The following is a 17,786-nucleotide window of genomic DNA, read 5'->3' on the forward strand; positions in this document are numbered from 1 at the left end:
TTTCAATTGACACATTCATTCAGTGAAAAAAAAAAAAAAAAACAAAAAAAAATCAATTAATGTGAACATCTCTACAAGGTCCTTGTTGACTCAGGACCAAAGCAGTCAGAAAAGGCATTCTTTTCCTTTTGACTTAAAAAAGTATGAAAATGCTGAGGAACTCAAGAAAAAGGTATTTCTCATAACAATGATAGTAAAAGCGTAACAAAGAAAGGAATAATAAAGAGGAGATTGTATTTGTATTTGAAACAAAATCAAAGTCCCTCATTCCCACTATTATGTCACATACTCAAAAGCACCAAGAATTCAGACACAAAAATGTGCATACCAAGGTGATCAAAGAGCTTTCCGGGTTTTAGAATGCCTATTCGTGTTGTGTGCCCTGAGAAGCTCTGAGCAGATTTGTTGTGAGCTTCATAACCTGTTAATCTGGATGCCAACACCACCTGCCATTCTTACAGCCCTTCTGCCTTTCATTCTGCTATTCTGACAGAATGACAGATTGTTCAGTGTGTCATTCAGTGTCCTGACATTCATACCACTCTGAACTTTTCACTGTGTATTATCTGTGACAAAAACATCTCCAATGGCTATCCAGGAAATCTAGCCCACAGCTCTAGAATGGCAGCTCCCTGTTTGCCCAGGTATTAGAGCATGGCTGCATAAAGCTAACAGAAAACCACGCATTAGTTTCTTCCTGACACTGCCTAACTACCTAAGTGGATTATGGATTATACACTGAAGCAAGATCCCTCGTGCCCAGAGTTTTGAAATCGATGTGCCTAGACTTTTGTCTTCTAAGAACACATTTCAAAAGGTCAGGGGAATTTAAAAGTCAACAGAGCAAAGTTGTATTATAATAGAAACTGGCATGTTTAGTATTTCAAATGGAAAAATCTCAAAGCAATTCGGTAAAAAAGAGTGACACCAAGGACATGAATACCTCTCCTTCATCATCCTCTGTCCTTGCAGGAAGATGCTTGATAGTAGTCCAGTGGCTCTCTGAGTCACCACTAACAATGTACACTCTGTTCAGTTCCTGCAAAGGTTTCTTCTGCCTCATATGGCCACATTCTCTATTCCCTGTTCCTCTTCACAGTCCCACAATGAGATCTGCAGGATCTCATGTCTCCCATGTCCTTACTCTTGCTCTCACTTTCTGCCTGCCTTTTCTAACTCATATACCTGGAACCTTTCCCTTAGTAAAGGAGGCCTCCACATGCTTCAATTGATCCAGGGAGGAGATGTGCAAACTAAAAAAACAAATAAAACAGATACCCTCCGTCACAAAATCCAATTTCAACTGTACTACTTACCTAAAGAAATGCATGGCTCCAAGGACTGACATTAAGTGCAACCTCTACTTTGTAAGTCACAGCTGGCTTCAGATGAAGGCTGAGTTTGGTAATCAGGTCTGGGATTGCACAAACACGGTAAAGAGCAGCAAGACCAGATCTCCCGCTATCTCCATGGCTGGGGAGCTCAGAGAGGAGCTTAATTACAGAGACAAGAAAAGACACACACATCTTTTACCATTCATTTGATTTTACCTACTGTGCAGTTTTCTCCCACTATGCCTGGCTCCAAGGAACCCTTCTTTAAAACATATGCTTGAAAACTGTAACCTCCAGGAGCAGCAGAGGTAGGGAAGGAAAGAGCAGAGGAGGAGAGCTGACCAGGGAGAAAAAAAGATCAGTTTGGCAGTTTAAGTGCCAGTATTTTTCCATACAAAGTATGGAAAACTTATTATCAAATGGAATTATCTCTGTATAAAGCATAAGGTGACATGTTCATTGATAATAAGGAGGAAGTTCAGATCAGCACATGGAATATTTATAAACATTTATGAAGAAATCTTTTATGACTGACTATAGTGCTGATGAAAAAAAATGAGAGGTTTTCATGATCTTAACAGATCAGGAAAAAAAGAAAAGGTATATATTCACAGCTCCCTCTTTGTCACAATATTAGTTGTGTTCAAGCATTGCTGGGCAAAATATTTCACACTTTTGATTTCAGTTCTGTATCTACCATCACAATCAATTATTTTAAATCTTCCTCATGGCTGGAACAACTTCAGAATGATTCTTTCCTCCACCTGGTAGATGAGAGCTGCTATTACAGAGTAAGGTGAGAATTACAAAAGCATAGTATCTTTTCACCATGGTTTGTAATTCTTTTGCAAGACCCGGTACAGGAAAGAGGTCAGAGCAGAGCTGAAAATGAAAGAGGGACATTGTACTGCATAGGCTTCTAGAGAAGCCTCAAATTCAAAAGCAGAAAGGCAGTAAAAACTCTTTTATTTTTTCCCCCTCCCAACCAGAATGAGCTTCCTATATCACACCTACAAGTTCAACAAAGAAATGGGATCAGGGATTTCTTTTCACATCTCAGCTTCCTGTGTGTAGCTGCAATGAACAAAGCTAAGGAATGCTGAAAACCTACTCAGTCTGCAGTCAGCTTATTTCAGAAGGCCAAGAAATAGGATTGACTAGAAATTTAGCTTCTGAAAAGTCCACAAAAACTCTTCATTTTAAGACTCCACGTATGAATCATCTTGGTGCAACAAGAACAGTGAAAAAACTAATAATAATTCAACAGTCTAAAGACTAATACTTCATTAGGTAACACTTAATGAAGTATTAATTCAAACACTTTATGTGTTTTGACCTGAACAATTCTCATTAATGGATCTACTTTTATTGCTCTGTTAGCATCACACCCTATAGGGTTCTCAATATTATTTTGTAAGTTTGCATATTTACAGTTCGTGATAAGATGATGATCCTCTAACAGTGGTTTGAGAAAATTTGGCTTGTATATCACTACAAATTGCCAATCAAGTCAAAAACTCTTGTTCTCTACAACTCATAAATATAGATGGCACATATGATAGAAAATGTGCTCTCCACACTGTCATTGGATTAGTTCAACTTCACATTTTTATGTTTTTGCAAAGTAGAAACATTAACCTGAACACACAAATTAGTACTCAAAGTAATATTTAGCAACCTGTTTTGCTTAGAGGAAATCTATGGTACATTATCCTAAGTATTCAACATGTTCTAAGACACGGAATGAAACGAAATACAAATATAAATTTCATAATGTTGAAAAATATGTTGAAATTATCAGATAAAACAAGAGAAGTAAAAGCTCAAATAGATAAATGGGAGTTGAAATGTGCAGTGATTCAGTTTTTCTTAGTACATGTGTATTAAGCTTCTGAAGTACTTTAGCAATCCAAAAGAGCAAGAAGAATACTGTGAGAAAATTCAGAATATTTTTGACAATATGAAAAAAAAAAGTTCACTTTTTTTGCCTTGTGAATTCTAGGGGTTTTTTTAGTAAGGAACTTGAACTACTTTAAATTTACCTTATTTTTCTCTATTGTGTTCCAGAAACACTGGTGAGAAAATTGCTGGTAAAAAATTTACTGGTATCATAATTTGGTATGACACAATCTTTGGTCATTCCAGAATGTTAAGGTGTGTTAGAAAACATGGAGAAGAAATTATGGAAAGCCATACTTCCTCTCCTTATTCTGCCATGGTTTTATCAATATAAGCCCTGTGCTGTTCTCACTGCAGGTCCCTCTAAGCTTGATATTCAGCTTTTCAAACATCAAGAATAAGGACCTGGACCAGTCAGAACTGATCAAACAGAACTGACTACAATGGCAGTAGCACACTGTGATTGTAACACTGTAATTCATCAAGAATCAATTTTCTTAACCTCTGATTGCCATCAATTTTTTATCTACTGTATCTACTACCTGTATCTTTTAGAGCAACTCTGAAGTTCCCCCAGTTTTCTCAATTACCCTCCTGCTTTTTATATAATATCTCTCATAATCAAAATGCCAGATTTTCTAATTAGTCAAAATTTAACATATATATTTGGCACAAATGAAGACAGAAAGACCCTCTCAAATAGGTTAACAACTGTAATTTACTTCTTTCTTATAGTCAGCCTGCAGTCTGGATGCAGTAATTTCTAGCTGACAAGACACTTTTACTCCCAGCTCAGTGTATTCCAGCTTTTAATTATGCTGTAAGAACAGTCTTTATGAACAACGGGATTTAAAGCACCAGATGCAATTTCTGCCTTTTCTGTTATTAGCATGCAAATCAATCTATAACAGAGCCAGCAATTTATTTTTTGCATTTGCTATATCACTTAACATGAGACTACTTACTGCTTGAAAAGATGGAGGGAAGAACACTGTGTTCTGTATCACTGCATAAATGAACTTGGTGAAAACACTGTACACCACACCATGAAATGATAATTCTCAAAACTCCTATCATGCTATCCACAATTTATCCTTGGATAGACTCTAGACCAAAACCTGATTAACTGAATTGAAAACAGAAGGAAAACCTACTGGATAGTTCTACCTTAATTTCAGGCTTTCATTTCTTTCACGCATAATATGAACCTAACCTTTATCAGTGCATGGATTAGAGTGTTAAATTGCTAGAGGCTTGTTCTCACCTTAAGTCAGGGGAACAGACATGCCTAGATACAGAAAATGTTTCTGGAATAAAGATCATTGTGCTGCAAAAATTAATTCCTTACAATTAATGGAAAGAAATCGCAGGACAAGATTAACTTGATCAAATATAAAGAGCTACAGCTGGTCAGATACATGCAACCTTTGTATCTAGACAAGACAAGGAATTCTTGCAATAATGGTGTTATTGATTTAAATTTCAGTCTCTCAAAACTACCCTGAGAATGGATGTTCTGCAATTCTATTTAATTATCTTCTGGCTAATTTTGCTTTGCTTCTGCTGTTAAACCTGAACATTTTTAATTACTAGGAATGGCTCCTGCTAAGTATTTGTTTTCTTTTACTCATTACGACTCCAAAATATATGTAATCAATTAACATTTAAAATTTCTCCTAACTGACACAAATCAAACCAATTCACAACATTTATCTATACTTCCCAGTTAAAAAACCATCCGTAGTTTGAAAAAATACCCATAGTTCCTCAACACTGTTGCATTATACAAGGAATTTAAAGAGAAATGTTTGTGATAGGAATGTGAAAAGTGGACCAAAGGTAACCAGCTATATGAATCTCAATTTTAGTGACCAGCAGCATGCAAACAATAACACAAGTCCCATTTTGCCACTGGGACATTTCTTCTAGATCCTGAATTTCCAGCCTTTATCAAGAGGAAGACTAACATATTTATTGCCATTGATATTCGAAAGCTATGTTTAAAAAACAAAGATGGAAATTTCTGTGGTTTTAGTTTCATTTGCTAAATCCTAAATAACTAACATTGAATATTAACACATGAATATCCATAACAGCTGAAACTAAAGACCTGCATAGCCCAATATCTAATCTCTAAAAACTGCCAGAAGCAGACGCTTAAGGAAAAGATACAGTAACACTTACTGCTTTCTATTCCTTTGGCAAATTGAGCTATATATTACATTTCTCAGCTAATATTTGGTAATCTTCTATCTGAGTTCCTTCAGAGATCTTGTGCAAATACCATTTGGTTTCAGGCATTGTTGTAATCTGGTTTTGGCAATTGTTTATATATATTTTAGTAATTTGCTTAGAAATGTTTTGTTGTTACAGTTTTATTTGACACAATTTCTCCAACTTTTCCAGAGAAAAGAAATCCTCTACTCTGGAAAAGTCCCAGTAACTCTGTGGTGGATGGACTTTAATTTTCTGTGTGTGCTTCCTCAGTAACAACCCTGTTAGCCATGAACCCTGCATAGTCTCCACCTTGTTTCTGTGTCTGTTGTACTCAAAGAACCTTATAGTTTTAACACCTCTGGCTAGTCATATTGAAAAATATTCCTGGATGGTTTGTTATGACTTTAAGTTGCCACAGCTTACATTCTTTCCTATTTTATTCACTTTGTCATACAAATGCTGCTATCTACACATATAGAATATAAGTGGAATATTGTCTTAGTACAATGCTGGTAGTCCTGCAGAAGAAGTATAAAGTTTTGATTTTTTTAGCATGTTTTTAATCCAAGAATAAAACATTCCTCTTGAATTTGAAACAAACTGTGCTTCAATTTCCTCTTTTATTTCTATGTTTCTTTAGTGGAAACAGAATCTGTATTCTAAGCCACAAATTTTACCTTTTTCTATTGTGATTATTGATGATTTATTTGGGAAAATACATGTAATAGAGGTGCATTCCCTTTCATGCTGTCCCCTTGTTTGAAAGGAAATGCCTTTCTGTGAAAAGAAGTGGTTTTAAAGATAGATAATCAAACAGTAAATGGAAGCCAGATAGTGCACCAGGGATACAAAAAGATATGGAAAAATACTGTGCAAAGAAGTGATTACACCAAGAATTAATTTCTTCTACCTCATTTTTCCCTAATAAAAGCAGGGCTTGTTTTTGTTTGTGTCAGGACCAAGCACACATTATCAATTACAACACACTATAATTTCATTTGTGAATATCTCATGGCAGACCTGGCAGGTTTTAATCATCCATGATCCTGTGAAGGAATCTCCACTTGAAGGATTCATTGTTCTTCCTTCACCTGTTGGATATATGCATATATTCTGACTTAATCTAACAATAAAATACTTCTTCTTCATTGAATTCTGTAAATGCTAAACTAATTTCAGTTTAAGAATGCTGTTCTTGCTTTGTTCAAGTTATGCTTTAAGTTTTTTGAAGCTCATTTCCCTACCGCAACTGGAAAGGGTGGAAAGGGTAACCAATCCTTTCAACACTCACTAAGCCTCTGTCTTGCTCATCGTTAGGAACAGTGGCCTTGAACTCCTCATTAGGGCAGGAAGCATTCAATGCATCATGCTGGACTTTCATTTGCAGTGATCTTTGCTAAAAAGAAGATCAGTTATTATTTGGCTATAGTTCATTTTTGCATCGCAACAGGAGGACTTCTGACACTGTAAAGATAACTTCAAAAATTTTGTCCTCACTTTATTAGATCCTCCCATCTCCCACTGCTCTCCTAAAAGATAAATTTGGCTGGTGATTAGCAGACTTGCTTAAAGAGCAAGAAACCCAAGCACAGCTCATAGTTCATCTGTATATTTACTGTGTAACCCAATCTGTTCTTCTATCTATAAAAATCATAATAATAGTATCCGCTCCTGTAAAGAACTTTAAAGCTTCAGATAAAAATTGCTGTAAAAGCTAAATGCTATTATTAAATCTTCCTCAATAAGCTGAGTATCAGCCAGAGGAACAGAAGGCTAGACACAATCCTTTGCCATCAGAACGACCACACTAAAATGGAGGTTACTGTAAATGACAAAACATCTCAATTCTCACACAAACTTTTAACAAATTCCATCACCGCTTTGACACGCATGCCATGGTATTTTTTATAAAAAGACACTGTCAGAATCTGTCAGTCTTCAGAGAGATTTTCTATTTTGGAAAAGAAAACTCTATTCAATACATCTCCAGGGTTTGCAGAAGTCTTCCTGGACACCAGCACCTCAGTTTTAGAGTAGAATATCCTTGTGAAGCATCCCACAGGCTATACATTAAAAGCTGGGTTGTTGGTATTGAAAACTACAGAGTTAGTAACCTTATAAAGGCTTTACATTACTTAAACTGTGACCAGCTGAATCCCCCTGATCAGCCTGAAAAGAAGATGAACCTTTCTCCAGAGTATACTGTACTGCACTCTGGGAGATCTCTGGGCTGGTATCTGAGGGCTTGCCTAATAAATGCTCACAACACTGTGACGACTTTCTCTTTGCAAAACTAAAAGGAGAATGGGCACCTCTTTCACATGACAAAATACACTTAAAAATTGGTTGACCTGAATTCAAGGAAAGCAAAAAGAAGTAATTGTTTACATGGTGCATGGTTATGCTGCAGCACTACTTGCCATCCAACATTCTGAATGACAAAAATTTCCATAAATGAAAGGGGAATTTGGATGGTTGAACAAAAAACAATGTGCTGTGGCTTACTAAGCATGCAGAAATCACCACTGAAACATAAAGCCCCTGTGCTGCAAACTGCCGGAGGCTGACACAGTGTTTAAGGGACATACCCCAATATGTCTCCTCTGCATTAGCCACCTATTAATAATTGCTGTTGAAGACAGGCCACTGTACTGCACATACCTTCAGATTTGGCTACAATTCTACTCATGAGTTGTGTGCTGAATCTCCTGGAAAGAGTCTGGATTTTATAATAATTATTGCCCAAGATTTTTCCCCCATGCCAGGCAGAGCATCCTGCTACCCACAGGTAAAATACTTCAAACTTCTCTTTGTTAAACTTCATGTAATGCTTGCTGACCCAGCCTTTCAACATTCTGACTTCTGTTCATAAGGCATTTCTTCATTCTGTAGTATCAACCTCTCCTTCCAGGCTGGCATGATCTGCAAACTTGATGAGTATACATTTAATCCCATCATGAAGATTTTTTGTGAAGATTTCAGATAATATCAGAATTAGTGAGGAACTTAACTTGTGACAAGTAACTCACTCTTTAAACAAAGGAGAGGTTCTAAAGTCTTCTCTAAAGCCTGCTCTTGCAGTGATTGTTGAAGCGTTCTGACCCCAGATATAAAGATATTTCATGGGAAATGCAAAGCACTCTGAAATAGTTCTAAATCTTGCTCTGTGTCTACACCGGCAGGAGAGACAGAAAGAATGGGAATAAATAAGAAAGGGGAATAATTAACAAGGGAAAGGGTGACAGTGACAGCTGTGGAGTTAGTATTTACCATTGTGGTGTTGGTGTTTTGTCTTTGAGGGTGTCCAACAGTGTTGGACATTGCACTGTTCTTAGTGCCATGCCAGGAATAACGGTGGTAGCTGGAGACAAAGAGGTCTTTGACTCCTTAATCTCAGTCAGTCCTTGAGTTGCAGCATTTCTTTATGGGAAATACTCGCTGTCCAGGTGTGATTTTCTGAGACCTCACAATATGTGAGAGTCAGCAGATACAGACCAAATATCTAGGCATTCTAGTTCATTGGAAAAGATCAGTGTCTGTTACGGTGAATGAGTGATTGACTAGACAAGACATATGTAGGCTGGGGAAATATCGAAATTGGTATATTTTGAGAGCAACTTGCATGCCATTGCAAGTAAACTCAGCCCTTGTCATATTGAAGAAAACCAGACTGCAAAGAGTGAAGAACCTTTCTAAATAATTTAAAGCCACAGTGATAGATAGATATATATATATAGCTATAGCTATAGCTATAGCTATAGCTATAGATATAGATATAGATGATATAGATAGATATAGATATAAATTGACAGTCTGATCTAGAGGAGTTACAGATCAAGAACATTCATCAAAATTACTGTAGAACCATTTGAGTGCAGTTTATCTAAAATCAAGGCAAAAAGAAGAAATGAAAATACAAAACCTCTGTGGCCTTTTTATTCTCTATCTATTCTAGGTAAGGTTTATCTTTTACCTCAGACACAGTTTTGATTAAAATTAGCATTCTCAAATTGCCAATAGTTTAATTTAATATTTTATGAGACAGTACTTGACCTATGAAGGTCTTATTGTGTTTAAATTTTGTAGAAATATGTGGCAAATTATTATCACTGCTGGGAAAATCTTTTCACATAGAACAGGAATAGAAAATATGCCTGAAAACTGGTACTCATGATTGAGGAAGTGTAGTAGAGTGTTTAAAGCTGTGGGGTAGATTTAGGATGGGCAATTTACTAGGGAGAATTAAACAGTTGCACAATTACCAGGAACTCAATCTTGGTCAAGTGCCTTTCTGCAACAGAGAGAGATGCTTCAATCCTCAACAGCCTCCTAAAATATCCATTAGTGTCTGCAAGCTCAAGCTGATATATGTGTCAATATGACCTTTCTTCACATGATATTTATATGAAATTTCTAAAATACATGGCAGAATTTGTGTCTTCAATACCAGTGAAACAAGAGAGACTCTATATGGGTCGAAAATATTTAAATTACACCCTGCAGAAAGGCAGCTGTCCCTAGAAGACCAAAGGTAAAAAGCCAGTAGGAACAGGTGGAAGTCCTTAAGTCTTCCTGGGCTAATGGAGAGCTGCCTCTACAAACACCAGTCTTTAATCCAAACACTTATCAAGAGTTTCAAAATAGACTCTGACTTTATGTCTATCATGTTGCACCAATACCCAAATTAGAGGAAGAGATGTCTCGGTGTGGTTTACGTTAATATTTTCCTGGGTATGTCTAAATTATCAGGAATTAGGCTTTCATTTAAAATCATCTTTTCCCCTGCTAGTGAACAGACTTCATGGAGCCATAAAGGGAATCACACTCCTTAAAAAAAGGATGACTGGAGTCGAGAATGACAAGCAGCAACAAGGATTAATAACCTATCTACAACTTACTTTGTTTCTTGTGGGCAGTACATAAAGAGTGACTCAAATTTAACAGTCCAGGTATCCTGAGCTGATCACTTTTGACTGGCCAGACAGGCATTTTTAGTTCAGGGCAAAAGTAATGTAGGGCAAATCAGTGACAAATCTTGATGTTAAACACATGTTAGCTCAAACTTGCAATGAGCTTTCATGGCTCAGATGACTTGTGGGAATTTACTATAGTTTGATTGTTTCATCACATCATTGAAACATTTATCATCGATATTTGGAAGGAAGAAGTGCTAGTTCTACAGATAATTCCATACTAAAAGGAAAGACAAAAATAACAACAAGTTTTTTAAAGAAAATTCTCATCCAGAATCCATGAAAGGTTTGACTTTCTCCTATTTTAAAGATGTCTGACAAATTGTGCCAGATTTTAAAGCTCAGAATAAAATTACTGAGGGAATATTAATACATTATAATGGAAAATGGGCATAGAAATTACTTTGGAGGGGGACTCTACATATTTTTAAAATATTAAAATTCTACCTCAGTAGCAGCAGTGAAATTCTGTGGTATTTGTCAGACTTGGTTTTGATATGTTTCTCAGTGGTTTTTTAGAGCACTTTCTTTCCTGCATATTTCACAAGAGAGGTTATTTTAGACACAGGTAATAAGCTTTATAATCTCCATACTATCCTTGTCAGGTAATGTAATGAGATTTAGTTTTATGCAACTTCTGACTCTCAATTATGCTTTAGTCCTTTTACGCCAAACTCAAGTGTCCATGAATGCATCACAAGATATTGATCCTCCAGCTGATTGTGCTTAAGTTGTTTGTGGTAGTCATCCAGAAACCATTTTCAATAATAGCATCAAATCAAATATCCTGCAAGAAGGATTTTGGTTTATATTATGAAAGAAATTGAAAAAAAATAATGCTTGACACTTTGCACTCTGATTTAGACATTAGGATGAAAAGATTTACGCTAAAGTGGAAGGAATTTACCAGTCAAATAAAAATAAGTTTGCGTCCCTCACCAGAGGTATTTGGATACTGATATCCCATAAAAAAGATCATCTTAGAGTAGTACCTTAAGACATGCAGGTTACCACATCTTATGTCTCTGCTCATTATATATTTGTATCCTGCTGGGAGTAAAATTCTATACATACATAACTCCTTCCATTACTCTTTTCAAACTGCACTGAAAAATCTTCAGGAAAATTATGCAAAAAGCTATGATTGAGTTGCTACTACATTCAGTTATTATACTCAAAAATTACCTTTTACAACCACCACCCATTTTTAATTTTTGTGTGGATTCATTCACTAGTTCTAACATGACCATGATATTCTGACTGGTTGCTAAATCATGGTTGTGTAAATTCCAGACCTCTTGATAAAAATATTTAGGTATTATAGAGGAAAGGGCAAAGTCTTCATTTATGTACCTCTCAAAAATGTTTAGCGTCACTTGTACTATCAAAATTAGTTGATAAGCGCAAGTTGGACATTTTTGTTTAATAAACAAGGGGGAAAAAGTAGCCAAATGAGAATAGTTGAAACAGTTCTACAGTGTTTTATGGTAGTAGTGGCTTTGCATTCTAATTAAATGCAAACATAATTAAATCCTGTGAGGTGGATTAGATAAACTGGATTTAGATAATATCTAAAAATTAATCATTAGCAAGTACTGCTGTCTTCTTTTCATTCATCATGGAAACTTTTCCTTCTTTAATCTCCCATTCACCTGAGGTATGCTGGTATCCTACAAATAGGCTGCTGTAACTTCATATTCCTTTTGACATTGACAAAGGGATTAGAGAGAAGATGGAAAGAGGGAAGATCAATGTATGCCAATAGTTTTTCATTTTTCTTTTATTGGAGCCAAAGGGTAGGTTAGGCTAAAATATTCAATTGACTGAAAGGGAGTGTAAGAGAGGTGAGGCAGGGAAGACAAATCAAATATGAACATAAAGAATTGTATTCCTTAGCAGAGAGTTAGCAGAAGTGTGATTCCATCCTATTATCTGTAAAGTATTTGGTTCTGCTGAAATTCTTACCTGTACAGCCATAACTTAGAGCAAATGTTAACTTTGATAAAGTTACCCTGCAGAAGCTGTGTTATTTCAGAAAGGAGGAAGTTCCCTATAATTCCCTGCCATTCTCCCATAACACATGAGCATGGCCTAGTTAGAAAATAACATTCTAACTTTAAAAACACCAACATAACTATATATTTTATTCTGAAGCTCACACAGTTAAGCTGAAGAGTATGATGCACACAGAGCTCAGTGAAGTTGGGAAAACTACATTTCACTGGCTTTGCCAAGTACAGGCTTATCTTGTTGCACTGTTTCACTACCAAGTGCGTGAAAAAAAGAATCAGAGCTGTCTGTTCTCCCTCACAATTTATAATCTTGATGCCCTGCAATGTTAAACAGGTCTAATGTCCATTTTACAAATTTCAAGATGCATCTGTAATAGGAACTTGATTTTGTATTTTTTGCTAACACCTAACTTGCACTAGATAGCTTATTGAATTGCATCTCAGACAGCTACTCTGACCAATAAAATGGTTTAAAACTTCAGTAAAAACTATTGTTGAGAAATGGTCAGTGCTGCAGTCAAGGACAATTGGCTGTTTATCTTTCAGGTGCTTGTGTATTTCCATGAAGCAACAAATTGTCGGCTCAAAGACCCTTTGCAGAGAAAGGGGAAAACTTGCCACAGAAAAGAAAGGGATTAGAAAGTGGGAAACAAATTTGAATGTGTATTGCTAGCACGAGGGGTGCAAATATGCATAGAAGACAACAAAATAGTCATATCTTGCAGGAAGAATGAGGAAAGGTTGAGCTGTAAATAAAGTTGTGTGCTGAGGCTACTCTGTGCCTTATTTGATCAGACTTTAATTGTAATCATAGTAGATATAAAGGCTTTGATGTTCCTGGTTGAAAAGATGAAAATGATCCATAATGTGCTTTTAAAGTATAGACAGTGAACATCTGGAAGAGTTCAGATGGAATCAGGTAGCTGACTATGATGAATCTTCTGATTTATGATGATCATATCTGCCAGAGAGTCTGGCACTCTAGGTGCTATATATAGGTAAAATGAAAAAATGCTATGTGAATGCATCAATTTGTGCATAATTTTTCACTTTTATTACTCTTTAAGTTAACTTCCAGATTTAAAAGGTTCTCCATTTACTTTGACAAACTCAAAAAATTGTTGGAATAAATAAACATATCACATTCAGCAATATTTTGTCCCTAATACATTATTTGAACTATATTTATTGTTCTAATGCATCTTTCACAGGGTCTTAAATTTTATCATACTCTCTGCGTAGCAGCAAAGCCATTTCCATTGCAAACTTGTAACAGTAATGGATAGCAGCCTTCCAGGGATAGACTTCTGAGAAATTTATTTCTCCTCATGTTGCTCAGCCACCCAGCGAATGAATTTGTTTCCATGACAGATGAGGATTGCAGAGATCACTTTTAAAATTATCATGGTACACCATGAAGCAGCAGTAGAGAAAAAAAAAGGAAAATACAGGACCTTACCATTTTAAAAATTTCCTTTAATCCTCCCAGGTCAGGATGTACAAGTGTGAAATGTGTAACTTTTCATTAGCAGTCATTAAGAAACCTGAGAAATACAGTCTAGATAAACTTTTGGTTCTCCATAGTCTGAGTGGCTTTCTATTTATTATTTTTTAGATGCAAGTTGAGCCTGTTCTTGTAGCTGATGTACACTGAAATCAATAAACCTGGATTTCTACAAAATATATTTCAACATCAATGTTGTTAATAGAAAAAGAGTTACAACTCAAAGCCTGATTTGAGTGCATATACCTCTACTGCAAAGATTTACAAAATAGGTTTATTTTGACACAATATGACCATCTATTGACTTGAATGGTCTACTCAGAATGCATGAGATGAAGTATAGATGCACTCTTGGCTTCATGTTTACACTATATACAGGTTGTATCATTAATACAAACACAAAAGACCACAAAGATGAAAACATCTCTATACCTGCAGAGGCTGTCAATTGGTTAGCCTACATTAAGAGATTTTTACACAGATATGGCTTTCCTAACACAGTATGTGGGCCTTTTCTGTCTTTCTGAGTTGGTGGTTGTGCTTCAAAGCCCATTTTGGCAGCTACATCTTAATGGCTTTCTGATGCTGTGTTGAATCATTGATCCTGCAAAGTGTGCAAGCTCTGTGACAATGAAAAAGGCATCATGTCGCTTCTTTCACACTTTCTCTTTTAAAAAGCAGAGTAAAAATCTTTAAGAAAATATTTTCAGTATTTTTCATTGAAGTACTTTTGAACAGAAACCTTGAAAATAACGCCAGAAAGCACTGGAGAGTTGAAAATCATTCCCTAAATTTCATATTACTATTGACATTTAAGATGTTTTTAACATCTCTGTTCCAAAATGCATGTGCATTAATTTAAACTGGAGTTTATAATTGCTATAGCAATCATCAGCTTCAGAGGAAATAGAGTGCAAGGTGATGTAATGAAGCAGTTTGTTATTAATACTTGGATCCAAGAGAAAGGAAGACTAGATTCTGTCTAAATTTAAGTAATGAATGAATCACACCAGGTGCTGTCTTTGCTTACCTAGTGAATGGGTCAGCAGGAGGGATTAGTTCCCCACAGGCAATTTGAACACTGGCTCCAAATGAGCATCAGTAAAAATTTTCCTGATGTTGATTCCTGACAGAAAACCAAAGACCCAAGAACAGAAGTATCATGTAGATAAGCTTTAACACCATCTAGCTTGACCCATTTCTAGCCCAAGAAATTTTTTTCCACAGACTACAGTGAGAGTGTGTATGTGTATGTGAGTGACAGAGAAAAATATAATCTTCATTCCTTCAGCTGTTCAGGTGCTGCAGGCCTACTCTGTTATTGCTCTTAATGATTAGCCTTAGCTGTTCTGAAACATTTCTAGCAGCACAGAAAATCCTTGGCTTAAATAAAAAGCTGGACTCCTTTCTAGTGTTTCTATAAGTGCAGGCCACTTCAGTGATACCAGTGAAACAGGATTTTCTTATCCTTACGTAGGCAAGCTGTGCCCAAAGTCTCTCATGGTTGTTCTTCCCATAAATCATACTTTGTAGCATAATTTCCAAAATAACAAGATTATGTTAAACATTATTTTTGTATGATTGTATGGTGCTCACCCTAGCTAATTAACTCCTTGCAAATTTGAAAGCATGGGGGAATTAAACTTACAGATCTTCAGGACATGAATGACTTTCACATTGGAAATGGTGGAAGAAGGAGCACCTGTCAAAAATCACATCCAGGACTCTGCCCTGACAAAAACAAGGGCAAAAACCTCTTGAGCTCCAGTGCCAGCTTTAATTCACAGACTGACCTTCAATTTTAAACCAGAAGCCCTTTATATGCTTTCAAAAGGATTATTCCATTCTATTTTCTAAAAGGTAATTGTGCCAAAAGAATGTATGTTCAACACTTTTTTTCAAGGCAGAAATAGTTCCCTTGAATAATTTCTCATAATCTGAACTACCTGCACTTCTGCATATGCAACATGGGAGAGGTGTCCCAATATGGAAATAGAAAATAACATTAATTAGTTGCAAAGGCAAATAAGGAGTTTTTCAGCATAAAATCCAGAGAATGGGTTTGCAATGGTGAAGGCCATGCAGTGCATTCCTGTGACAGTGAAATCACCCCTTGTCAGCTGGGCTGCAGAAATTGCCTTTGCATTTAAATAGACTCCTTTGCAGAAATGAAGCACAATGCATCCAACTCTGTAAACTACTGTGGTTCTTATTCTCTGCCATGGCTAAAAGCACTTCACAGCCTTCATTAAGACTGTTCAAGTTCAGTCTGGTATTTGAATCTTAAACCAAAATCTAACTGTAGCGCTAATGTCTTTCCTTTGCAGACCTGGCACTGTCTCAGCTCTTGCCAAATATTCGAGGAGTTTTCTTCATACTTAGTACATTTATCTTCAATACTGGCTCTTTTTCTGCAGTTTTCCACTACTTCGCTCTATTAAAAGTCTATTATATGATATTCATCTATTCTAATAGTCACCATTCCCCAATTTTCTGAAAACTGCCAGAGTATGTAAAACCCTCTTGTTCTTCAAGAAATCCAAGTGAATTATTTAGATGGGAGATGGCACAATAACTACAGCATTGTTCTGTTGTTTCATAATGTACCTGATCGTTAAGCATTGTTCTACATTTTCTCTATTTTGCCAACAGAATTCTAAAATATTTGTGGTTATTAGGTTTGGAATGCCTGATTTTTTAAACCTCTCTTCACCCAGCTATACTTCCATGAAATGGTGTTTATTCTTGTCAGATTCTGGTTGAAATTGTAAACAACAGCATCAGCTGGTGATCAGACCTGTGATCAGTTTTGATAATTTCTGTTACAAAATGCTGATATAAAATATATAAAATTCTGATTAAAAAATTGATATCTCAGCTTCAGCAAATACCTTTGCCATTTTATGTATCACGTCTTCAAGGCTTTGTGGAGGCCAAGACAATTATCCCAACATTATATTCTGCAGACACATTTTCATACCAATTTTTCCTCACTGTGCAGTTGCAGTTTCTCCTGTGACCTTAGCTTAACCCCCTATTCTCACTCTTTGTTTGCAGTGATCTTATTCACCCTGCATACTCCATGTAATTTAATTTAGGACCAATTACTCTGTGAATTTCTGTTCTAATATAGTTATCAGGTTTTTAAGCTCTTTAAGCTGCTTTTCTTTTCCTTTCAGTAAGGTCAGAATCTAAGTTCTCAAGACGCAGATGACAGACCTTTATCAGAGAAATGTGAAAACCACACTGAAATAAAAGATGCTAATATCTCCTGTTTATCAAAATACTTCCATAAAATACATTCTAGATTATATTTTCAGCGAAGTATGTCTTTCTGGTTGTTTTGTCTGGACTCAAAAATATATGATTCAGGACTCTGTGAATAGCGTGACATTGCTGGAATTTGTCCTGGTTCAATTTATTGCCTTTTGAAATATTTATCATCTTACCTTATTATCTGTGTGATAATGTATTCCAAATTGTTTTTTTCTACAGATTCAAAATACTAGACCTTTTTTTTGCTATAAATGGCAACGATGGTGTTTAATTTTCATACATGCAGGTAATTTTCCACAAAAATAATAATTCTAAGCTTCTCAGCCTCAGATAAGGATTCCTGATTCATTGTTTACATAAATTCCCACTCCTGCTATTCTGCTGCACAAAAATTTCTCTTGATATCAGAACCTAGTCTTTCATAGGTTTATGACCTCTATAGGACCAAGAGCATTATTAGCATTCATTTTGCATGACCAACATCTTAGCATATGGAAACATCATCCTCATCATCAAAGCAATTTCAGTTTCTGTTTTTCTAAACTCACATCTAAATTAGCTCAAGACGGAC

Source organism: Fringilla coelebs (genome assembly GCF_963513975.1).
Source record: "Fringilla coelebs genome assembly, chromosome: 5".
Taxonomy (NCBI): domain Eukaryota; kingdom Metazoa; phylum Chordata; class Aves; order Passeriformes; family Fringillidae; genus Fringilla; species Fringilla coelebs.